Source organism: Haemaphysalis longicornis, unplaced genomic scaffold (genome assembly GCF_048455015.1).
Source record: "Haemaphysalis longicornis isolate Haplotype H1 unplaced genomic scaffold, Haemaphysalis longicornis Haplotype H1 scaffold_3, whole genome shotgun sequence".
NCBI classification, from domain to species: Eukaryota; Metazoa; Arthropoda; class Arachnida; order Ixodida; family Ixodidae; genus Haemaphysalis; species Haemaphysalis longicornis.
Genome location: NW_027526335.1, coordinates 6,775,311 through 6,800,940, shown reverse-complemented (window position 1 = coordinate 6,800,940; position 25,630 = coordinate 6,775,311). Strand labels below are relative to the sequence as shown.

General features: G+C 47.6%; 1 long non-coding RNA gene across 2 annotated transcripts; it reads right to left on the bottom strand.

Annotated features, from left to right (window-relative positions):
• Positions 1-70: 70 nt before the first annotated feature.
• Positions 71-24,940, bottom strand: LOC144173903 (uncharacterized). Of its 2 annotated transcripts, none has more exons than XR_013323399.1 (5): positions 18,887-24,940; positions 9,610-9,788; positions 8,554-8,678; positions 3,752-3,849; positions 71-195 (listed from the first exon to the last, which is right to left on the bottom strand). It is a non-coding gene; the product is annotated as an uncharacterized LOC144173903 (long non-coding RNA). Both variants share the same exon structure in this region.
• Positions 24,941-25,630: the final 690 nt, after the last annotated feature.

Below are 25,630 nucleotides of genomic sequence, written 5' to 3'. Positions count from 1 at the left end.
ATAAAAAAGGTCCTGGAATGTATAGCGTCTCGTAAACTGATGACAGAATGAAGGTGACGTAAAAACTTGCGTTTTCTTTTCTTTACGAAGTGCACAAGGTAGGGCCACCGAATCGGTAGGGAAACATTGATAGACGAATTTTGAATCAGCACGCCGTGATCGCCCAGTGCTTGCTCAAAACGTCGTCAGATTTGCCTGCAAAGCAGGAAAACGAAACAACAAAAACTGCTTATCAAGGTATGGTTCACTTCGCTGAAAAAGTTGTGGCCTACTTTTCTCTAAAATATTTGGGATGTGTAGAAGACCAATAAATTATGGAGACACTTTGCATTCTTAATGGCATCCAACGCCCAAATGAAGCATGTGCGCTATCGAGCATCAAACATAAACCGCCGGTAGATCGGTGTTTAGTGTGCGCGGACAGCTCGCAAGAAAGAAGCCGAATTAAGTGCCCGCTCGCACATCGAATCAACATGCAATGGCACGAAGGAAATATTAAGGGACACGGTATAGCTCTATAAAAAAGAAACAAAGAGGGGGCGAAATATTCCCTCTCTGTTTTTAGCCAGCACGCACTTGCTTGATTCATAGTCAGCCCTAGCTATCATTTTTTCGCCGTTATATCGCCCGTGTTCAGAGCATTTTGTGATTTGTTGTTCTCTTTTTACCCGCCTCACCACCTGTCTCAAGCTCCTCCATAACGGTCCGGCCCGCTCAGTAGCAGCGACGTTTCCGAGTGGGTGTTTAGCTATGCTTCATTGCGCTGCTGGTGTGTGCTCACTAGACGTTTCAAACGTACGGAAGAAATTTTTCTCTTTACGGTGAAGTTTCGACTTCACTGCGGATATCCTGACGGGATCGTGGAAGAAATACTTGAAAACATCGAAAATAAAAGTTCAAGGACACATTCCAGAAGAGGTAGGAAGGCTGGGAGCTCTCCAAGAAGAATAAATCGATAGGGGAAAAAGTAGAGAACTAAAGCCTTTGCTTGAAAACAGAGCTAGTCGCGAAACTCTTTGGTGCCACCTCGTGCTATTACTGTCACCCAGATATACGGGACCAAGCAAATATACAATAATTAATTTATACAACTCAATCAATAGCCTACAACACGGACTCTCAACAAGGCATGTGGAGCGGAAGCCTTGTCTAATAAAAATAATGAAGGAAGCTCACACTAACGCGTGAGACTTGAAGGTAGCGAAGCTGTACGCAATCGTCACGAGTATCCCGAAGGTTTAGGTTCATGATTGCAGCCTATTTGCTTCTTTTTCGCTGCCGCAACGACATTTACTCCATTATTGTTGCTATAAGTGTGAGCCTCTTTCATTTTTTTGAAAGCGATAATCATTGGCCATGACCTTGGAGGGGCGTACGCCGTAAACTTGTATTTCTCGTTCCGAGCTAGTGCTGCCACGATTACGGCAAACGCTGGAGGTTTTTTTTTTTCTTTCTTTTTTCTTTTTTCTTTTTGCAAATCCTGGTCACTCTCCTTAAGTGGGTGCGCCTGACTTGGCAAACGTGCGCAGGTGACGCTTGATTGTCATCGCGAAGCACGCACACCCAAGCGCCAGGCATTTTCTTGGTTTTGTTAATTGCCGGGCGGTCGTCGCGAAGCCCGCGCTCACGTGCGTGGTTCAGCGATTTGTTGGTATTTTTAACTGCGAACAAAACAAATCACGATTTGCTGAACTACTTCTCTGTATACAATGGCGCGCGGCCTCGTGTAAGGTGAGATGTTGAAGGAGGAGGAGAAGGAAGAGGAGGAGGAAGAGGAGGAGCAGGAGCATGGGTGGGGAAAAGGAAAAAAGTGTTAATGCTTGACCTACTGCAATACAAGCCGAATAAAATTTACTTTCTTGTAAACTTGCGTTACTCCCTGCTCGACGGTGTTTACCTTTCTTACACGACTTTGGCGTATGCAAAAAAGACAACGTAGTCACTCATGTGGTACAAAAAAAGTCAGAATCCACTCTAAGACAAAAACGAACTTTTTGCTATGCTAAAGAGCTTGAGCGGAAAGAACACCAGAAAGGAAATTTCCACAGATGACATTTACGGATTGTAATGATTGCAGCGCCGATGAGCCCCGTCTTGACGATGACCCCCCTCCCTTCTCGTGGCCTTGTCGGGTCTCCCCATCCAGTGGCAGAATGTTGGGGCGGCCTCCGCCGACGCCAGCCAGTCGAAACCCTTTGTATGCTCCTCGCCGGCGGCTTTTTCGCGGCGTCGGGGGAGGCTTTCCTTTTATCCTGACCTTCAGGGACGGCTAGGGGGGGAGCGGAGGTCAAAATCCTTATTGGCATGTGCGCTGCTGTGGGGGAGGCGGCATTGCTCGCGCCCTGCTCGCGTATGCTTCAACGAGTTTGTTCCGAGCTGCGGCCCAGAGTGGTCGCACCAAGACTTGCTCCCGTGGCGGTTTCTGGGCGCTAGAGCCCCACGAATTTCTCGCCAACCGTGCGGCGGTTCGGCACCCTTTTTTGGCCTCCGTGCCCGCATCAGGGATCGCGCCGCGATACCCCCTTTTGTGCGCTGCGGCGCCTTTTAATTTTAATCCAGTTTTCGTCTTGTCCAATGTTTGCTTCATCGTCGTCTCTTGTAAATTCATGTAAATAGACTTCTTTTTCTCCATCACCGGCTGGCCTCGCCTCGTCATCGGGTCCTTCACCACCCTCCACGACGACACCCACCACGTTCACCAACGAACCAACATTTACTCGGATCATTTATAATCCCCTAACGGAAAAATCATAGCTAGCGGTCGTACCTTTGAAGCCGTAACTACAATAAAACCAAAAGTTATACAAATACAGAATTCCAGTAATATCGATCCGAATATTACAAATCATTTATAACCAAATTCTTCCACATCCCTCCTATCAACCACGGCTTCTTTAGTAATATTCTTGGTATTCATTACAAATGACTCATTTTAAACAGATTACATCCTTTAACACGATTAGAACAATTGTCAGTACTGCATTCTCTCCCTATTTCTAGCACCATATCATTTTCCTCCTTTAAAACAATTGACAGAGGCCAGAAATGTTGCACTTAGCAATGGTTGATAAAACAAATACGTTACATTCGGGACGCATGCTTACTATTATTCTATTTATTACTACATATTGTGAGCACATATAGATAGTTTCCAATTTATTGGATACGTTTCACTCACTTAGAGAAAGGCGATATTTAATTTAAATTTTCTCTTTTTATATGAGAGCATCACTGAAACCTTTCTCCCCCCCCCCCCCTTCCCAATACCGTAACCAAACAGCGCCACCCGAAGCTTTTAATAAGAAAGGTGGCCGGAATATGTCGGGCAAAACACATCTTGCGTGCGATAGTAAAGAAGATTACATGGCCGTCAAGTTTTGATATATAAGACATGTTATATTTACTCTAAAAAATTTACACTCTGCAATGCTCTCTTGAAGTAAAACCAACCTTAAAACTAATTGCAGATCTTATTTCTTGTAAGGCTTCCTTTCTCACACGGGCAATATTCAGGGAAACATGAGTTCCTGCGTGTGTCGCGACGTCATACACTTGGCAGCGGTAAGCTTGGTGGCGCAACGCTCAGGTGCACTCAACCGGGTGACAGAACTCCTCAACATAACTCGACGAGAAGTGGTTATCATGCACTCTCACATCATAATAGAAAGCCCAGGTGGTCCCTAGTTCTTCAAACAACTCGAGTAGGATCCCACGCACACCACCATTCTCGTTATGCACACTCGAGGCTCACCGAAGCCTCAAGAAGTGAAACGACAGCAGAATCGCTTGGACGACAAAGTGCGCCACTCGGTAATCATCCGCGCTGTAGACGAAGATGATGCGCAGCACCTTCAAAGGAGAAAAAATCACAGTTAATGGAGCCACCATTGCCAATTTACTCAGATGGCGCCAAAAAGGCCTGGGGGCGAAAACTTTAAACGTCAAAAAAAGCCCGAATTGACGTCAAATTTGTCGCGGAAGTTGGTGTAAATAATGTTGTATAATGACAGAAAAGAAAATTCGGAATTAAAACAGAGCATCCGGGGTGCGTGTCACATGCAGTACCAAACCGCACGGCTTCTGTCTGGTTCGGGGGGGATAAAAGGTACACAGTGAATAGGGTGGACATGCGCGGTAAGGCCAATAGGGAGAACAGGGCCGCTGCAGTTGCGTACCACGTTGAATTTGATAAAGCAGCGGCATTAAATGGTGCGAGTCTCGTTGTACAAATAATCTGCTGCATTTCTCTTAATTGGAAATACCTCAATATCGGATGCACGGCCAGTGTGTGTATCGGCTAAGCACGGTCGACCACGCAAATATGCCAAAAAGACAGAAAAACAGGAGTCACAGATTTTATAGAGCAGATCCAGGAGACGAAGGGAACGTGCGCTCACACGCATACACACGCGAGCACACATGCATACCAATACGCATATATACAGACGCACACACACGTACTCACACGCCCGTGTGAGCGCACACACACGAGCACGAGATCCCACACCTGCACACCACGCACACTCCTCCAAGTCCTCATTCTGCTCCTGTTATAAGTAATAAGAGTCATAACAGGTTATTACGCTTCTTGAGGAGCTTGATCACCATTCGGCTCCACACGAACTTTGTCTGAATGATACACGACTGACCGTCATATCATGATCCGTCATGAAGGACACTTACCTGTCACTCCACTGTAATGTGATCGCACACATAAATGTCTCGTATGGCCAATAGGATTGTGGTCCACTACTTATTGCGATCAGGGGAGACAATGATGATTGTGGTGATGCGTTACGACGTTTCTATGTACACATGGACAAACGCTTGCCTGGAGTCAGGCATAATACATTCCACGATATCCGATATATCCGTCATTCAATACACTCAATGTTCGATATATGGGTAATAGTAACGAAACAGCCACGTCTTTGATTGCCTCACTGAAAGCTGCGTCTGTGTGGCTCTGTTGTATACCGCTAAAGTTCGCGCAACAGCATGCAGCCATACGCACACTAGAAGAAACTGCGTCTTATAGCTGGAACTTTGAATTGACACCGGATTCGATAACCTACAAAAGGCTCGATGGACTTCGAGTAATTGGTCATAAGGCCAGGCGCCTTGGTCGTCTCTTTGCGAGCAATGGAAGCAGTGCAATTAACAGTTCAGTCGATAGGAAATGCGTTCTCAGGTTTTGAAACGACTGTGTAGCAGAGGCATTACACAGCCAGAGCGAATGTGTGGTTTTGTATGATCTATTTTATGCGGAATAAAACCGTAACAAACAAGAAATGCGTAAATAAACGGCAATAATAAAACTTCGTTCCCTGAATTTTTTGAAGGATGATGACCAGCGAAGGATGATGACCAGTGAAGGATGATGACCACGACACAAACCACGTTTTTTTTTGTAATTTGTGATTGGGCATACTTCCTAGCTAATTAGCTGAATCAAACCTGGAAGGACTGCGTTTTATTGTATTGGCAAACATGAGGTCTCCGTTTGCCTCCCGTGTCTTAGGCACCTTACTGGCTGTGCAACACACCAACCCAAACCACTGCTCCACCACGCTCACAGCAGTAAGGCGAGACGTCCACGCTTAAACCTCCCCCCAGGCTTCTGAAAGTTAGAGCAGGAGGGCGCTGCACTCTCCCCTCTCCGGGCGTATGCCAGAGCTGCCACCGCTTTGTTGCGGGCTTCTTTCGCTGCTCGCGTGCTGCATTTCTCAGTTTGAGATAAGATACGGGTGAAAGTTTCTTGCGAATCATGAAACCATGCGCGCTAGGACGTGCGCAGCTTTGGACGTAGAGTCAGTACTGATTTCTTTTTTGTCGTCGCATGTCTTGTCGTTTGCTACATACGCGTCCTCTGCTACGCTACCCCCAACCCGTCGAGTGCCCGGGTGATTTCACGGGATGAAACGTGTTGTCGAGCAGTCGTCGGCTGCCATCTTCTCGTCAGCAAGGCGAGAGCTGTTCAGTTTTTCACAGCGTATTTCTCTCTTTGCGTCTTCCTTTGCGTGTTCGCATCAGGATATAGGGGAGTGCACAAACATTAAGGATCAAGAAATATGACATAGGCGCGATTGATTATGGTTAATATATTGTTTATGACCATTGAAATAAACAGCTGTGTCCTAAGAAAGACGCATTAAGAAGGCAAGGGCTATGAAAGGGGGGCGTCGCATTTCCGTTTTTGGTTGTCTGAAGGAATTTTTGTTCCCAAGAATAGTAAAAAAGATTGACTCGTTTGGAGTACAACTTTGTGAGCGCGACAGGTCGGCGGAAACAACAGAAGAGCTTGTCAGGACTCTGGAGATCGCCGACGTTTCCCGCCTGTTTTCTGCCATTTCTCTGTTACTTTATGACCCTGTAGACGCTGCTGCGACAGAACGTTATTGTCAAGAATGAAGGCAGCTAAAACAGGCAGGCAGATTGAAGCGCAGGTAGGTCGTAGCTCGAGTTTGCCGAGCGAGGGCAGCGTTGATTTTATCGCAAAGAGAAAGAGGTGGCCTGGGCTCTTCCCGTGCATCAGAGGAGGTCCCGCCGCGCATTGTACGTGCTGGGTTGAGTGGCTCGTGCAGCGGGCGGTCGCTTTGTTCGCACTCGGAAGTGAAAGGGACGGAGGCCGCGGAGGGTTCGGGCTGACAGCTCGGCCCCTTGAAGTGCTAATGCGTGCAGATCGAGAAGCGCGTGTGGTTTTCAGAACGGCTGGTTGGACGGGCGGATGCTGCTTCGAATCGGAAGCGCGGGAAACCCGTCCACCAACCTGCCAAAATTCATTCGAGGCCACCCCACTCGCCGTCGTCTCACTTTTTGCACAAGGCAACCACCTATGTTACGGCAGTTTTCACGCGGTCATGAAGAAACGGAAAAACAGCAGCAAACAAGCTAAAACATCAGGGAAATCCCGAGTCCTGACCAGCTCTTCTGTTGTTCCCGCCAACCTGTCACCCTAACCATAATAGCGTACTCCCTAACTTAAAGTTGTGCTCTAAGGGGGTCAATTTGTCGGACTAACGTTGCGAACAAAAATTCCTTCAAAGACCAGCAAAACAAAAATTCGGCGCTGTCAGCGCATCCCTTTCATAGCATGTGCGTTTTAATGCGTCTTTCATACGTGCAAGCCCTTTATTTAAAGAGTCAGAAATAATATAATAATCATACCCAATCACGTTTACGTCATATTTCTTGTAAGCCTTAACGTTTCTGCACTGCGTAAAATCTTGATGTTCCAATTGCAAACACGTGAAGGAAGTAGCAAAGAAGAGAAAATTACGGTGTGATAAATTGAACAGCTGTCGCCTTGCTGACGAAAGGACCGCAGCCGATGACCGCCCAATACGACGTTTCATCCCGTGAAATCGCTTGGGCATTCTGCCGGTCTAGCACCGCGTAGCAGACGAAGCGTTACTAGCACAGAAGACCAGCTCCGTCAAAAATGAACTGAGTAGCTACTGTATACGTTTAAACCGAACTTCCTGCACATGTGATTACGCGGAGGGTTTAATAAGTCGAAAGAAAACTTTCCCCGTACCTCACGTTAGCGAGAGAAATGCCGCACGCGCAAAGCAGGAGCAACTCACGCAAGCGTCCTGGGAGGGAATAGTGCAGCGCTAAAGCCTTCCTGCGCGACACCCTCCCCACCTCCCACGTGCATGCATATATGGACAGCAGGAGGCAGATAGACGCCGCACGTGGTGAGCAGTATAGACAACTCGGGAAATAGGCAGCGACCGTGGAAAGGAGTGTAAATTGTGGCTGTATCCATACTCCCTCCGCAGATGACTATGTTTCACTGCGCTACCTATAATGCGGAAAAGCCAGCTTACAAAGTCAAAATTGCACCCATCTCCTTAAACTCGGCTTCACGTGTAATCACAAAAGCATTGCTGGGAAGAACATTTTTCAGGAGGCAATATTAAGCATGGTGACACATGTACGCCATAACACTTTCGGTGCTTTATTTCTTAAATTTTCTTCATTCGCGGAACACAAGTTCCAGAGTTTTCGTTCCAGAAAACCGGGGGGATTAGACTTACACTGCTTCGCTGTAAAAGGGGTCTTCTACTGTTTCTTGTATACTTTGGTTTTACACCACCGCACTATTTCACGGACGTAACTGGTGCTCTAGAGAATTGAGAGAATCGACTTGATTGTTTGGTTCCGTTTACAGTAGAATGAAACCACAAAAACGCGCGTACTTAAAGCGCTTCGGGGGATGAACAACGGGTGGTCCAAAATATTTCTTCCGCTCATGCAGATTTGTTCCGTCACGCAAAGCTAGCTGATGCCGGAAAACAAAAGTATCGCGATGTTATGATAGGGACTCTTGTGTGTATCTGCACATCTCAGACAAATAATTTCATAAAAATGTGGTTGTATGTCAATAAATAAAAGTCTAATCACTTGTCGTGATACTTTGAACAAATACGCATCTCTTATGACCTTACACAATGCCGGGTACGCAACCAAACCAGTGCGCTTCTCATATGAGTTGTTCGCTATCAGAAAGGAAGACAAAGTACTTCTAAAAGCAACACGTGTTCCCACCTTAAAGACGGCGAACAGGGTGCAGTACAAATGGTACACAGCGTCGAGCTGCTGCAAGTCATTATCCATGTTGTCTCCCGTCGTTTTAGTCCACTCGACGTACCGTGATGCGGCGCTGGTAGTACCTGCATCGAAACGCGTCTCAGTGCGTGTTTTTAAACAGATGGCAGTGATGTCACGACAGGAATTACTCATACGGACTGGATGAGCGCAGATCGGCTCGATTTCTTGTTCGAAACCAGGCTATTTATTTAACAAAACAAAGTACGATCTTTATCTAACAAAACGAAATCTTGAAGTATGTTCGTATTCAGACCAGCAGTGGATTAGAATGGCTTTTTGTGTTATTTCTAGTTTCAGTGAGAGCCGTCAATACGAAGGGTTATTGTTCTCGATAGTATTCCTGTTTACCGGGCTGTTCAGTTTCCACCGTGCTCTCTCGTGGCCGTGCATGCCAGAGTGCCGATAATTCGAGCGTGGTGAGGTCAGCGTACCAGCGTCCCGTAGTTTCTCGTCTTGCTTAGATTGCATTTTACTAGAAGTCTTCAGGGAACTGTTTTAGATGCGACGCTGAGAGGAGCATCTCTTGCCGGCCGCCCTGTCCTTCCTGCGTCGTCGTTGTCCGCGTCCGCACAGCTGCGTCTCTCCTCCGCTCACCCCCTCTCCTCTCTCGGATAGCGAACACTCTCGCCCAACATCTGCGGGCGCGTGGCGCAGCGCACTCTCACTCCGCCGGCGGGCGGCGCTGCACGCTGTGCGCATGTGAAGTACTCTCTCTCTCCGCGGTCTCCTCTCCTTCGGGTGCGCTGCGCATATAAGCGGAGTGCCGCGCTCCGGCCGGTCTCTCAGTCGACGGTCGGCCGCGCTTGCGCTTGCGCCGCATCCCCTCGCGTGGAACCCAACGATGTGATTCACGTTCACTACGCGTTTCACGCAATTCGACTAATCGACGCAACAGAAACACCCAACGGAACCCCCTTCAGCGTCGCATCACGCCAGGGTTCCCGCGAGGGGAGGTGGGCGTAATTTTTTCATCACTACCCAAGAGCGTGTCACCTGATTTCGAGGGCGTGGAAGACAAACAAGGAGGCGCACAGGAGCAGGGAGAAGACGTTGCCCGGGCTGAGGCCTTTATTGAAGTAAAGGACGAACTCTAAGGCTGACGCCACGGCGCTCACCACGTGGAACGCAGCGTCCAACAGGAAGGTGAACACATCTAGGTCCATCGCATCCCGCTGCGTCAACATAAAAAAAAAACACCCATTAAGACGTATGAGCGACGACACAGAATCACATTGCGTGGACAGACCTAATGAACAAAGTTCTAGGCCTATCAGGTTTCGAGTAGCTCCAAGTTTGCACACCTTATTGGAGGGACAGTATTCCTTTCTTCAATCTACAAGTGCGGGTTCAGCCGCAAACAATACCGCCCGCACAATGGCGTGGGTGTGTCATAATTGCGATCGTAGAAATTATGACGCCGGACCGGCATTTGCAGTTGGTGAACGCGAGCGCTGCATCCGAGGTATTTGTTTTAAAATTCGAAAGCTCGTTTAATCGGCAATATTTGCCTCGGCTCCGCTGTACGCGAGTCTAGTGCAAAGCTACCTGAAGGTTTTCGTCAGTCACGCGGAACTAAAAGCCGTGGCTTACTTGTCTTTTAAATTTTTGTGCGCTTTAATTTTTTGGCCGCTTTGTCAGTATAAAGCAGGTTTGCAGTGCGAGAACACCGGTGTTTGATTGGAAAGCTACCATGAAGTGTCAATCAGTCGTCAGAATCTAAACCTTTAGAATAAGTGCTTTTTTTTTATTTTTTCCCCGGCTGTTTTTCTTTCTCCGGGAGCAGATCGCTTTCGCCCATTTACCATGTCTTGTCGGGGATGTTGACAAACCAAGGAAGCCCACGTGTACTGTTCCGCCGGAGCTAACAAGCGATCGACAAACCCTCTGGGACAACCTGCCCGGGCCGCTAGAATAAGAGGCCGACATTCCTTTTGTCTTTTGTCTTGTATCAGTATCACTCCGGCTTGGATATTTATTTATACCTCGTACCTGCCTGAGCCGACTCTAAGCCAACATGTTTAGTATTCCGGTTTTAAAATTGATCTTACGTACTTAAAAAAGAACCTGACCTGCGCCACCTATCCAGACGCAATGAAAGTGGATTTGCAGTGCTAGCTTTTTAAGCATAAAACTCCCCAATTAACGCAAAAAACAAAGAATAGAAATATTTATTTATTTATTTATTTATTTATTTATTTATTTATTTATTTATTTATTTATTTATTTATTTATTTATTTATTTATTTATTTATTTATTTATTTATTTATTTATTTATTTATTTATTTATTCATTCATTCATTCATTCATTCATTCATTCATTCATTCATTCATTCATTCATTCATTCATTCATTCATTCATTCATTCATTCATTCATTCATTCACCTCACCGAACTTATTACTACATTGCGCCGGACATTGCGACACAGGCCTACGCATTTGAGATCGGGTGAAGTTGACAAGGCAGCCGGGGTTAAAGAGCAGTCCAGTATCAGTACAAATTCAAAACTCTTGATCTCCATTGTTCCCGTAAGAATTAGGCATACTTATTAGACAAGCATTATCTGCAATAATGTCGTAATGTCTGCGGCATTTGCCGGCGGAATACTCCACGCTAACTCCTATGAAAAACTAATTCTGCAAGATTTTTGAACTCCTTATACTTGTTTATACTGCCTCCATGCCGGCCACCTACACTCTGAGAAATTACCGGGGTTGGGTTTAACCACGGGGCTCCCCAACGACCAATCAGTGTGAGCACATGGAAAATGTTGGTGAATGACGAGGCCCAGCATGCGATTAGGGTGAAAAACGGTTGCGGCTTAGCCCAGAGAAGAGTTTGGTGTTGGGCGTGTTGGTAGATAATTTGAAGAATGGTGAAACCCAGCCTTAAAGACGCGTGTACACGAGGAGAGAGTAGACAACACACACGCTAGGACTAGCAACAGTTTAATGAATAAAATTCTGAAGGAAAAGCAAGGTCAGGGCATGTGCCGTAAAAATTAAAGAAAGAAAGTCAGCTGATGACGCAATTCAAAATCGGCTCTTTTTCAAGTATTCAGATTTTTTGCCTGATACTGTTAGTGAGGGAACACTCACGCGCTTATCCAAACTATGCTTACGTATTCGATAAGCTCCGATAGGCTCCCGCTCGCACTTTGTGGTTCCCCTACCAATTATTTGTGTTTGTCAAAGAGGGGGGTAGGGTGCATCCACAACTTCGGCAATGGTCAGGCAAGTTTGCCCCTCCGCCTGACGTGACCGCAGTTTCTTTTCTTTTAAACGAACGTTCAGACAGCGTGCCGTCTGTTCAATATACACTTTATCGAACTTCAGCGGTATGCGGTAAATAACATTTGTCCTGCACTTCGTGAATTTTGTGGCATGGCGGGTTGTGCACATGTCCTTTGGTTTGCGCTTTTCAATTTTGGGACGAAGGCTTGACAGCTTACACGATGCCGAAAACACTACGTGTACCCCATGTCTGGCGGCCACTTTTTTTAATATTGTGTGAGATCTGGTGAATGTACGGGTTTACTTCCACTTACTTATGGTCCTCAAAAGCACCTGCCTGTACCCTCCCGCCCGATTCCTTTCTCATTTTGTTTTACTTTGTTTCGGCTACCGACTTCAAAACAGCATCAGGAAAACCACACAATTTCAGAACTTGTTCGCCAAAATTTTGTTCCATTGAATGGTAACAACTTTTCCTAAGGGCGTTGCTAAAACACAGTGATGCTATGCCCCGCTTGACTAACTTGGAATGGGGAGACTCGAAAGGTAAAAGCTGTTTCTTAGTGCGGGAAGTGTACTTCCCGCACACGTGTCCAGTATTAGAAAAGGTTAGTTTATGTCTAAAAACGTTATTTCATCCTGTGAAGTGAGTTCCTTAGTAAAATTTAACGCTCTGCTTCACGCTTTAAAAGAGCTAAGAACATCACGTGACACCACTTCTAATTCCGCAGTGTTCGTCAGGTTTAACAAAATCAAGAAGTCGTCAACATACTTGAAGACCTTCTTCACAACCCTACCGTCAACCAAAGGGCTGCTTAGAGCATTGTCAAATTCGGACAGAAAAATATGGCACAATACGGGTGCCACACAGTATCAGGCAAAAAAATCTGAATATTTAAAAAAAGAGCCGATTTCGAATTGCGTCATCAGCTGACCTTCTTTCTTTAGTTTTTACGGCGCATGCCCTGACCTTGATTTTCCTTCGGAATTTTATTCATTAAAGTGTTGCTAGTCCCAGCGTGTGTTGTGTACTCTCTGTACGCGTCTTTAAGGCTGGGTTTCACCGTCCTTCAAAGGCCTAGCTCAGCTAACCTTGGGTATGCAAAGCAAAAGCTTGGCTATGATCTGGTCGAGTCTTGGCTTCGCTTGGTTAAGCCTTTGATTTGGCTGTTGTATTGCCTACCACGTCTCAAAGCCGTTCGGTTCCGTGCAACGCTCACAGTAGGAGACCGGGCGAACGCAGCGTTCATTCACGGCGAACGCACCGTTCCTCTTCGCCGGGCGCGAGACGAGTCACGTTGCACGAAATGACCCGGCGCCGCATGCATAGGAGGCTGCGGGATGGTTGGCTGCACCGGCCGCAGCGGCGGTGGCGACCGCTGTCGGCGCCTGCAGGCGCCAACAGAGGGCCCGGCGAATCACGCGATGCGCTTCGAGGTGTGTGTCGCTGGGGGTGTGTCGCTGGGGGGGGGGGGGGGGGGGTTTGCCTCCGGTAAAAAGGTCATTTGCGCATCCTCAACGAAATCACTTGGCAAAACAGAGCTAGGCGTGTATTTGTGGCCTTATCCTTGCGCAAATACAATTGCATTAAGGATGATAGTCTTTCTTGGGATACTTAAATACAAATTTTGGTCTGTCTGTCTGTCTGTCTGTCTGTCTGTCTGTCTGCCTGTCTGTCTGCCTGTCTGTCTGTCTGCCTGTCTGTCTGCCTGGCTGGCTGGCTGACTGACTGTCTGACTGTCTGCGACTCGATTCAGCTACCCGGCCACAGTGAAACAGAAACTGCGCAATAGCCTTATCTACCCACAACCAAACCTGAACGTCTAGGTTCAGTGTTAATGTTCATACTTGTCAACACTGTTGAAGAAGAACAAGACATTACGCAACTATAGACATAAAATCAATACATGAGTGATATTTGCAGTGTTCCTTTATTAAAACATTCACGGATCTAGGGAGTAAGGAGACGGGGGAGGAAAGCATGAGGGGTGAGCGGAAACAGAATAAAGGCATCTACTTGCCAGGGACGCCATTCAACTCGCTTTCGTCGACATTTGCAACTAAAGGAGCATATATGCGGCCAATTTCTTTTTTTACTTTATTCGCATGCTCGGCCCGGTCATTCACCAACTCTGTACATTTGGTCACATTGGTGGGTCTTTCTGGAGTGATGGGGCAAAGCCCTCCTTGCGGCAATTTCTCCGAGTGTAACTCTCTTCGACTTTCTTAGGTTAAAACTCCTTTCGTTAAACCAGGAGATGTCACAGCTACCACGCCAAAAAAATGGGCGCAACAATTTTTCCGAATGATAAAAAGAGCCGTTCGAAGCCCTAACTGATTATTAGTTCATTAAATGTCCTTTGATTTTGCATGTTTCTGCTACACAAGCATCTGGTGCATTATCTCTTGGACACGCACACTTGAAACGCAACACAATCGATTTAGTAAAGCGCCGCTTTCTATGCTTCACTGGTGGCGTTGCATGTCACGCCACAACGCACTGAAAAAGAGCCAACTTTACACAATGGCTTTCACAAAACGATAATGAAGATAAGGGGAGGTGCATCAAGCGCCTCAAGAAAAATTGGGTGTGGCTTAACTCGGTTATGCCTGGGTGTGCGTAGCGAGAGGTACGGTTAATGTTATTGTTTAGCTTGGTTCTCTGTGCGGTTACGACGCTTCTCGAGGCGTGCGGCTCGTACTCCCTCCGTCTCCTCGGCTCGCTGCCTCCTCTTTGTTTCGTTTCGACGGCGATGCCTTATGACGAGTTCCACCGAGCCACCCCTTCTATATAAACGATTTTCGCTCATTTTTTAACTTTTTATTCTTTTTAATTTTATTTTGTTTTATTTATTTATTTATTTATTTTTTTTATTTTATTTATTTTTTTTTTTGCGCGGCGAGCGACGCTGCCAGCTGCGGCGGCTAGGGGATCGCTAGCCTTTCTAGCCGCCGCAGGTTCCCTGAGAACCGCTGCCAGCTAGGGAACCGAGGTGCGGCCACCGGTCAGCGAAACGGCGAGAATACTGCCATTGTGGCTCTCGCTACAAAAAATTGGCTCCAATCCATGCTGTGAAGGTCGTTCGCCTGCAAAGCTGTAAACGAGACCCACAAAGATTACTCATGCCGCGTCACTTTAATTCACACGCCTGGCTTTACAAAGAGTGAAACCAGAGACTGCCAGCCGTTACCTGGGATTCGCCGGGGCGGCGTCCCGAACGCCGCCGCGCAGGCCACGGCCGGGTGAGAGCGGCGGCGGACACGGCCGCTGTTACCCGGCAGTGTGTGGGCAGAAACAAAACGGAGAGGAGCGTAGTTCTAAGTGTGAGGAGGAGGGCTTCACGCCGCATCTATGGTATCACCTCTCTCCCTGCCTCCCCTCACTCTTCTTATTTCATGTGTCGCCTCCAAGCAGCGCCCTCCCCCTCTTCAGACGCTGAATACAAAACAACCTTCTGTGCCCCCCCCCCTCCCCCCCTCCTATCTCCACGTGCGGACGTAGCTTAGTCGGTAAGCCGACGGGCTCTCGCACCGCTTCTCTTAGGGCCCTAGATCGATCCCTGGCCGGGCCAGTAGTTTGTGTAGCATGGATGTAGCCAGTAGTAGCCTGGGATGTTTTTTAGTGTAGCCAGTAGTAGCCTGGGGGTTTTCTGCTGACGCGGTCACAAAAATTTCCTTGGCTGGTTAGAGGTATACTGCTTTGTAGTGAAAAGAAGCGCTTCCGATGGTCGGAATTGAACGTTTGTTTCTCGAGTTATTGAGCCGACGTCCATCCGATAGCGCTAATCCCACGTTAGAGGCAGTTTGAATTTTGGGCTTCGACTCAAGTTGCATGAGAAAAAGATTCACGTTTCAACCGTCTTTCTTGTTAGACGAAAGAGGCCTTAAAATTTTGTTTGCCAAATATTTAGTTGAGGTTGGGATTTGAGGTGGGGTTGAGGTAGGCGTTATATGACGTCCAATCAAGGGTGAAGTCAAATCATCTAAGAGGCTCTCAGCATCAATGCAAGGTTGAAATTGAGGCCGAGTAAAGCGACAACAACCAGCTGGCTCACTCTGTCGCTCTAAAGCAAACGAACATGTATGATTGATTGTAGGGTTTTAACGCGCCGACGCAACGCAGGCGATGAGGCGCGCCGTAGTGGAGGGCTCCGGATTAATTTCGACCACCTGGGGATCTTTAACGTGCGCCGAAATCTAAACGAACATGTATGTTGAAGCAGAATATTCTCGAGCGGAAGTACGATCATAGCTACCCACGATGCCGAAATATGTGCCGCAGTCAATAGCAGTAACGATACGGTTATCATTGTTTATTATCAGGGAGTACATACAGAAGCAAAATGGGGCCGCCGAAGCCTACAGGTGGGCTTGTGCGGCGTCGCCCGGCAGCAACGGCCTTCACTTCTGTAAAAAACACTCATTGACAGTACTAACTGAATAGGAAGGTAAAAAAAAGACAAGCAAAGAAAAACAGAGAGAAAAAGGGAAGAAAAAAGAGAAAAAGAGAGAAGACGAGAAATTAAAGGGAGGAAAAAAAAAGGAAAGCAAACAACAACCGACGAACAGAAGAGACGACGACAAACAGACAAAGATACAATAAATCAACTCGGGTTTCAGCTACATGAGTGGCATTTTCCTCATCACAAGAAAACAATTAGAGAACAAAGAAACAGCCACCAATCACCGCATACACATACATATTTCAGCATATTTTTTAATGCCAGCATAGCAGCACGCAGGTGTTTCCGCTTTGTTGAAGAGAACAATTCGTCAGGCAATTCGCTGAAGATAGCAGGAACATAATATGGGCGCGCAGCCATTCCGTAATGGGTACGGACCCTTGGTGTCATATATCGAGGTACGTGCCGCAGAGGTATAGGTTTAACATTGGGAGTTTTATAATCCGTTCAACAGAAATATTTTAGCACGACAATTTGCTTAAACAATGCATCGAATGACGGTAAACCACTAGCCTTAAATAAACTCTCCGAATCCGGCACGTGTGACTTATAAAGAACACTCTTGGCTATGTTTTTTTTTAAATAATGTTAACACTCTTTTTCCAGGTAGCGGAGCAGTTCAAAAAACAGCACATGCCATAACGAAGAACACTATAACCCAAAGTTAACGCAGCTTGGCCCAGATCAGCAGCGCCCCTCATCCGGGCGTCGCCCCAAGCGACGCCAGAAACTACGTTCGGCTGTGTAAGCAGCATGAATCAGGTGAAATCCGTCCGCGTAGAAACTGCCGGGAGGCCCTGTTGCACTATTCGCATGAGGGGCGCTGCTTATCTGAGCCAAGCTGCGTTAACCACATCGTTACTGCTATTGACTGTGGCACATATTTAGGCATCGTGGGTAGCTGGGATCGTACTAGCGCTCGAGAATATTCTGCTTCAACATGCATGTTAGTTTGCTTTACCCAAAGAAGCCTCGACGCAAGCTGAAGCTCGTAAAAACAAGCTAATAACAGTCGGCACACTGGCCTGTTTTTTTACACGAGTTAACAATGACTCCAGGCCATGTTCTTAAATCGTGCAATGTTCGGAACTCCAGACTATGTTCAGCCAATACTAAATTGACAATTTTGTATGCTCGTATAGTTTCAGCAACCCTTCATAAGGTCTGTCTTAATTTTGTTTTGTTTTATACACCACCGGCTTTGCCGGTCGTGGTTTTGCCTACCCCCTCTTGGCCGTCGTTTTAACTAGACTTTCTTATTTGTCAGCATAAATTATTCTAAAGTGTATTTGTGATTAAAATAACACTTGAACCTTCCGCTATATACATCAGTTTTACTCGAATGCAACTGACATTTCCAGTTTTTTTTTTTAAGAATGAAGCGAATCAGGCACGCCTCTATAGCTTGCAGTTGGAATATCTTAAATACTTGATGTCCACAATCATCGCTAAGGAAGAGATGCTTTCTGCAAATGTGCGCCGCACCATAGGAGTTGAAAGAGCCTTCAATAAGTTTCGTTAAAAATCGATGCCAGGACAGTCATGCTAAAAATAACAATGGCCTAAAAGAACGAGCTACAATTCGCCAAAATATGCTTCTGATATAAAAACTCAAGATGGATTACAGGGACAGCCCAACAAGTTTTTTTAAATGCCCGCAGCCTAGATAAAGGAAAGACAGCCATGGCTCAATCTCAACAAATAGAATCCTAAGCCAGCCAAAACGTATAAAACGACAATACCATTAAAAAGCAACCCACAATAACAGCAGGAACCGACTTTCAAGGGGCAATACTGTCTCTACTCCAAAGAGCTTAAACTGAGCTAAAATATAGCATCACCACACATACAAAAAGCATTGCGCTAAATTGTCGGTACATAAATGAAATGCCAAATAAAAACATCTTGACGGAGTTGCCGCAATGTGTTGCAGTAATTCGAGCGCGGCAAAAGCAGTCACCCCGCCTTTGGTAACAAAACCGGCTTGACACTTCCGAAAGACACACGACGAACCCAGAGTGGTGTTACAAGCCCCCAAGCACAGCGACCAGCCGGCCCGCCGCCGGAGATCCTGCTCACCAGAAAACAGTCACACCACTGAGAAGGCCCCCGGTTAAGTGTTCACGTTCACGCGGCACAGTGTAAACGAGCTACGCTTTTGAAACCCCGTTCCTGCAGATAACCCCCAGTATCTGTGGCCGTGGCCTTAATTAACAAGGACTAGCGGTTGCCAGATATCGAACCGAACAGCGTGCTAGTTCCGCCTCGCAACCTACAATGCTCAGAGCTCATCGGCTTACTTCATTAATAACTTCGTAAAGGTGGTACACCTTTTACCGACGCATTGTTTTAGATCATTTTCTTTCGGCTACGTCCGGCGTAGCTCGAGGCGGCGAAGAAAGAGTGAATGGACCAGGGTCGCAATCCCAGTCATTAATCACGCAGACGGTGGGTGGTCCTGGTTGAGGGCGGTATGGGAAGGTGCCTTCCGCGCCCGGTGAGGCCAAATACCACAGTAAACAGGAGGAGAACGCGGTGAAAGGTGAAAAAATAAAATCAGGAGGGGTTGCTCACCTAGTACTACTCGCCGCCGAATACACGAATTTAGAAGTCGGGGGACACTGCCCCTGCCTCAGCCACGCCCGGTCTACGTTTTTCTCTTCTCCGATCTTCATTATGATGATGATTGGTCCTTTCGCATTGGTACGGCGGCTTGAAACACACCCCTGCCAGATGCATTTATTTGTTTCATGTTTCTTTAACAATTTCTGCCCAGCTCAAACGAATGACGCAACTAACGCTATGGCCCTATTTTCGACTGCAGAAATTCCCAGGCAATTCGCCATTTTTTTTTTTTTTTTGAATAAGCATGGCGCAAGCAATCAGTGACGGGATGCACATATAGCTATGGCGACGTGCAGGGTAATTTGACGCTTCACTCATAAACATCGCAACCTAGTTATCAAATATTGCGCATAAAAGATATAAAAACCCTCGGCACGTAGTATAAAAATTAAGACGGTAGCTGTGGCTGGCAAGCGAAACACATTTCTGCAGGCCAAGATTGGCGTCAACACCACAAAGCGATCCAGTAACGTTGATCCAAGAGTGACGAACGGCGGATTTTTTTCCGCATCTATTTATTTCTTACAATCGCTTTTAGTAGCATAGTTGGGCTCTCTGCTTCAATGCAAGCTTTGTTGCGTTATCACCTTCCCGGCCGCCACAGCCGCCACGCTATCGTCTGCTGCAATGTTAGAAATTTATGGCGTGATCGCAGAAAAAGACGGCCGCGACCATCGCTTGTATGACACATAAGAGCAGCGAAGCGCTACGCCTGATCACCGCGGAGCGCACCGATGTCACCGATTCACTCATTCGTCAAGCTCGACTTCAATCAGCGTTGTTCACTTTTGTTTGTTATTTTTATCTTGAGTTCCATTATGTGACCCAGCAGCTTACTAGGAGGAGTGTGGACAAATGCCATGCATTGGATTCTCTTTCTCATGGAGAGGATTGTACTGCCCTCTTATGTTGCGGTTACGAAAAACAAATAATTTTTATTTTATTGCTAAACATAAAAGCAAAATACTGCATGTCATTTGTATGCTCCGTGTTCGCTGACTTGGAAACAGCCGAAACTATATTTCTTTCGGTATAAAACATACTTTAAACCACCCATCACGCGAAACTGCTCCTGCTGCAAATTTCTGGACATTTTACGGCGCCGAAGGTCGGCGAAATTTTTTGCCCTATTTCGCGGCAAAAGCAGCCGCCATTTTCACGCTGTTACGTAACATTACGTCACTTTTACGCAGGCTGAAGTTGCCAATGTGTGACGTGATCTTTCCCGCCAACTGTTTAAATTACGTCACGCCTTCTCAGCAAATCAGAGACAGGGCGTGGATTACAAGCAGTATTGTTGTTGAATAGCAAAGACAGGCCTACGTTGTCATGTCCGGTTCATTTAGCATAGTTTTTCATTGTCGGCCAAGAATTATGCGCTTTCACAAAAGAGAAATAAGGCAAACTTTAGAACTGCACAGTAAACGTCATGAAACGTCAAAATGCCGTAACCCCACACAACCGCTTTGTCAACCGGAAGCACGTGACCAAAATTTAAAGCCAATGAGAAAAGACTTCCGGCAAATTCCCCAGTTCCCTGGGAATTTGTGCAGCCGAGAATAGGGTCCCTGGTCATGAATTACAGTGCGCTTATTGCTTGAAGTCCGCATTGCCTGAAGTCAGCAGAATTCCTTGGGGCACGGGAGCAAACTTCTTTCTGCGCCGTCACATGTATTACCTCGTACTAGCCACCACCGTAAAGTATGCATTTCCCATTGCAAGACTAACATATTTCTTACTTCATTCCAAAAACACCTTGCGAATGAAATCACCTAATACTTGTCATTGCTAACTAAGGCTTGACATAGGCTAGTCCTCGTCCCTGCGCTGTATTTTAGTGTGAATTGCCATAGCTACTATGATCGATGGGTCTTCATTAAAGGGCCACTGAAAATAAGCGCATTTATGTTCTCAACGCTATTTTGTGTTGACCCGCATTTTTTGTTTTACACTAGGGAGTTATTTCCCCGCTAGCTGTCTATTTTGTATTCACTTAAGTTTGTGCCAAAAACACTCCCTGATGTAACGCTCTCTGGACATTAAAGGTATTGAAAGAATTATTAATTATCAGTCTACTTACGTGCTTTGAAGCGAAAGCCTGGCGATAGTTATTAACAAGGTCTTTATTGCTACATCGTATTTGCGTGCCTTTCTTCGCCTTATGATTCTATTGAAGCTGTGGTGTGAGGAAGCAGACTTGCACACACCACAGCTTCCATAGAATGAAGGTTCGGTGCGACTCGTGCGCCCAGTTTTATTCACATACCATCACATCGAGGTGTCAAGCGGCACGCACTGTCCTGCAGCTTTTACATTTACAGTTCATAGTTCTGATAATTTTGTGAAGGGGGAACCGTAACCCGTCAAAGTACCGGATTCCTGGCCAATCCCCCAAATTGGCTTGTGCTAAGAAGATAGGAACGACACCTTTCGTTACATCGCTGGCAACGGGGGGAGATATCGCAGTACTTTTTTAAAGTAAGGAGATAGCCTAGCAGTAGCGCCTTGGGCTGGGACTATGGAGATCTGGGTTCAGATCTCATCGAGTCACACGTTTTTTATGTACTCTTTATATAGCCGGTTTCCACAACAACGGCGACAGGTGTTTTTAAGCCATTCATATGTCATACCTTGAAAGAGAGGAACTACCCCTGTCCTGACCGTCAGTTGCTTAGTCTATGGGAATCGTACCACGAACTCGAGAACCATTACGGATGTGTGTGTGTGTGTGGGGGGGGGGGGGGGCGGAGGGGGGAGGTATTTTCGAAGGCAGGAAGAAAGACTTTGTGGAATGCCTGCAACAGACACAGTGTGTACACTGCGCCCGGACGTAGCCACTCGTCGATCCCGACGTCGCCCCTACTCGGACCACCCCTTCGCTACTCCCTACGGGGTTGGACGCCGCTGCCCCATAAGGGAGGATCGTCGCCCCGCAGCTTTCGCTCCGGTGCTGCTTTTCGAGGGCCGCCAGGACCTGCTGGACGGCTGATAGTTGGGTGTCCTTGTCACAACTGCGCACTGCTTCTTGGATCCACGGCGGTAGGTCTGTCCTGGTTGCCGCCTCGTTAGGTCGCACTTCACAGTCCCAGAGTAAGTGGCCGGTCGAGGCCCTAGCATTGTTACATAACACGCACGTGTCGTACGTATAGAGTTCGGGCTGTATGTGCTTCATGACGACCGGGGTCATCAGTGAATTTGTCTGCAGCTGTCTGAACGTGGACGCTTCCTACCTGGTTAGCTCGGGGTGAGGCGGTGCCAGCACCCTCCTACAATTTCTATAATATTTGGTGATACCCTGAAAGGCATCGTACCTGTCCTTCGTCTCGGTCCACCACTCTGCAGACGATTCAACTGCTGCCGCGCGGCCAGCTAATCCTCGCAGGAGAACTCAACAAAAGAACTCAGGGAAATCAAACAATATGAAAAACAGCCAGCTGCCTTACTTTGCATTTAATGCTCTTATACGTTCATCAAGGTCGCCTCTACTAAAATGCTCTGGAACACATTTCGATCCCTCCACGGCAACAAAAAAGGGGCACTAACAGTACTGCAAATATTGCTCTAAGCAGTAGGTGCTCCATGCAGTAAATCGAACCTTACACAGATTACGCTTTCCTTCCTAACGCCATTCCTGCGCCTCCATATCCTCGGTGAGGATCACGCGCAAATTCTCGTTGTTTGCGATTATTTTCTGCGTCAATGAAGCTAATGTAAACCAGACATGCAATTATGTTACCGAGGCACCACTTTCGTCGGTTTTGGCAGAGCTGGTCGTCATCCGTGACGGCGTGTGTGCCCTACGCCCTCGCCTATGCGCGGACCCACCGTCTTGCCTGATCATCTATACCGATTCAACGCAGGCTACTCGCTAGATACGGCGTGTATACAGTACACTGGGAATTACAAGCGATGTGCACCGGATACTGCAATCGTTCCCGTGCCCTGTCCGCATCCTCTGGACCCGCCGTAGCACGCCCACCCACGTCGAGGTCGACTTGGCTGCTCATCCTCCGGAAGTTATGTTCCCGCTCCCGCTTCTGCAGCTGTTCCTGCAGGACGCTCTTCTAATCAAGAAAGAGTCTCTTCGGCGCTCCACGCGTGCCCTTCCTCCACGTGGGACTGACCTTCCTGGCGGCTTAACCCGCCGTGAGGAGGTCACGCTCCGGAAAATTCGCCTGGGCGTTGCACTCACGCCTGCTGTTCGTACAACATGGACTTCTGGCCTTGCGGTTACCTATGCGACCTGCCCCTACTGCCCTGTTTCCGCTGCGGAGGCGACATTAGACCACCTCCTCAGGACATGTCGAGGACTCCAACCAGTCCGAATCCGGCACATGGTAGCCCCAGGACATCGACCAGGCCGCCCGCCCGATATTCATCGGTGGACGCATGGTCCTCTTTACAGGCAGCTCTTGGACTTTCTTGCTGAAACTGGCCTATACGGCATTCTGTAGTTCATGCATGAAGCCACTTGCCTCCCGCCACTTTCGTTTTTTTTATTTTTTTTTTAATTCCTCTGATGCCTTGGGGCAAAATGGCGAGTTAAAAAAAGCTAATGATGATGATGAGGAGGAGGAGTTGGATCCAACACCTTCCCTCAATCCCTGTAACTGCTCGTATATCGGCTTATCATCATCAGCACCGCCACCTGTCTGGTTGCGTCCGCTGCAGGACTAAGGCCTCTCCCAAAAATCTCCAGCCACGTCTACCGAATGCTAGCTGAGTTCACCCTTTACTTCCGAATTTTCGTAGTTGATCCCTCCATCGGGTTCTTGGCCAACACTTATTTAGTGTACGGTCTACTGGCAGACATTCGGATGGTCCACCGATTGTCCCTCATGCGGAGAACGTGCACTGTACATGCCCATTTTCTCCGCTAAACTTTGAATGTCTTTCACACGAGCCTGTTCCCTGACGTACGCAAGTGATCACACAAGTGTAATTCTCGTGATTTCGGTTCTAGGGCACAATGGTATGCACCTTAATGAAGCCACTGACCACCTAAAGCACGCACAGCGCAGAACGGGCCTGTGGTCGGAGGGGTCCCTGCAGTATAGCCCACGGGTTTTACGCTTGCTCGAGAGTGGTCCAACTGACTGCACCTCTGGCTGCCCCGAAATAAAACACGCCCAGCATTCTTAGAATCGTTACCTTCTTTCCAGTGTTCGCGGTAACAGCGACCATCGTTTCGCGGACGGGTACCTCATTTTAATTTTTAACTACGCCATGCACAATTAGAGTAGAAGGAATAGAACATTGAGCAGTCCCGGCAATTCGCCGACATTTCTCCTCACTGCTCAAAAGATATTCATACACCGCCGGAGTTTTTCCAAGTGGTACATCATCATCATCATCATCATCATCATCACCACCAGCCTGTCTACGCCCACTGCAGGGCAAAGGCCTCTCCCATTAATCTTCAATTACCACGCCCGGTCACGTGCTAACAGCGATCAATTTATCTGCAAACTTCTTGATCTCATCTGCCCATCTAACTTTCTGCCGCCCCCTGCTGCGCTTGCCTTCTCTAGGGATCCACACTCTTACCCTAATGACAACGCCACATTTCATTGATTGTAAGGTTTAACGCACCGACGCAACTCAGGCGATGAGGCGTGCCGTAGTGGAGGGCTCTGGATTAATTTTGACCACCTGGGGATCTTTAACGCGCGCCGAAATATCGTACATACGGGCGTTTTTGCTTCCGCCTCCATCAGAAAAGCGGCCACCGTGGTCGGAAATCGGACCCGCGACCTCGTGCTCAGCAGCGCAACGCCTTAGCCACTGAGCCACAGCAGCGGGTAACAACGCCACATTTCCGAGCGACACTCTTCGGTAAACTAAAGGGCCCGGAGTGTGCACTACACAACACAGTACGCGTCATGTGGCACGGCCGTAGTCTCTTAGGAAAAACGAGAGGCTTTCGAGAAGGCCATATGCTCCCTCCGCCCAGATTTCTGGAAAGGATACTTCGAAGTGCGAGCAGCCCAATCGATCGATCTGCGGCGCTAATTCTCCGCGCTGAAAAGCTTCCTCGAGTCATCCAGCCTTGATAACTTCCTGTGATACCTACTCTACCCCCCCCCCCCCCCTCCCACCTCCCCGCTTCTTCTATCTGAAGCAGAAACATCTCGGTCGTATTCGGTTTCTACAGATGCAGAGAAACTAGAGAGCAACCGCACGCATTTGACCAAAATCAAATCCCGCCCGTGGAGATATCCCGCCCAATGTTACGAAGCACCGCTACCTAGCACCGTGACGCACAACTCATCGAGCCACGTGCGCAATAGACCAGGCGCGCGGGTACTGCCCACGCGCAATCGCGCAGCGGATGATTCGTGAAGTCCCTGCAACGCTTTACTTCCAGCTTCATGCTTTGAAGACAACCTCAGACCTGCGACCAGGCATAGCGACTCCAAAAATGGGAGATGCGTAGAACGCAGTCCAGCACCCACTGTATGGCGCGACGCCCGGAGACGACTGCTTAAGACGAAGTTTAGAAGGACTTGTTGTTGGTGCATAACGGGGTGAACTGCGCTAAGGAAGACGCCACACAGAGAGAGGTACACAAGTACAGGCGCTGAGAGGTACACAAGGACTGCGCCTCTCTCTATGTGGCGCCTTCCTTTGCGCAGTTTACCCCGTTTGAGAATATGCTTAAGACGAGTCTGCGTTTCTGAGAACTAACAATGT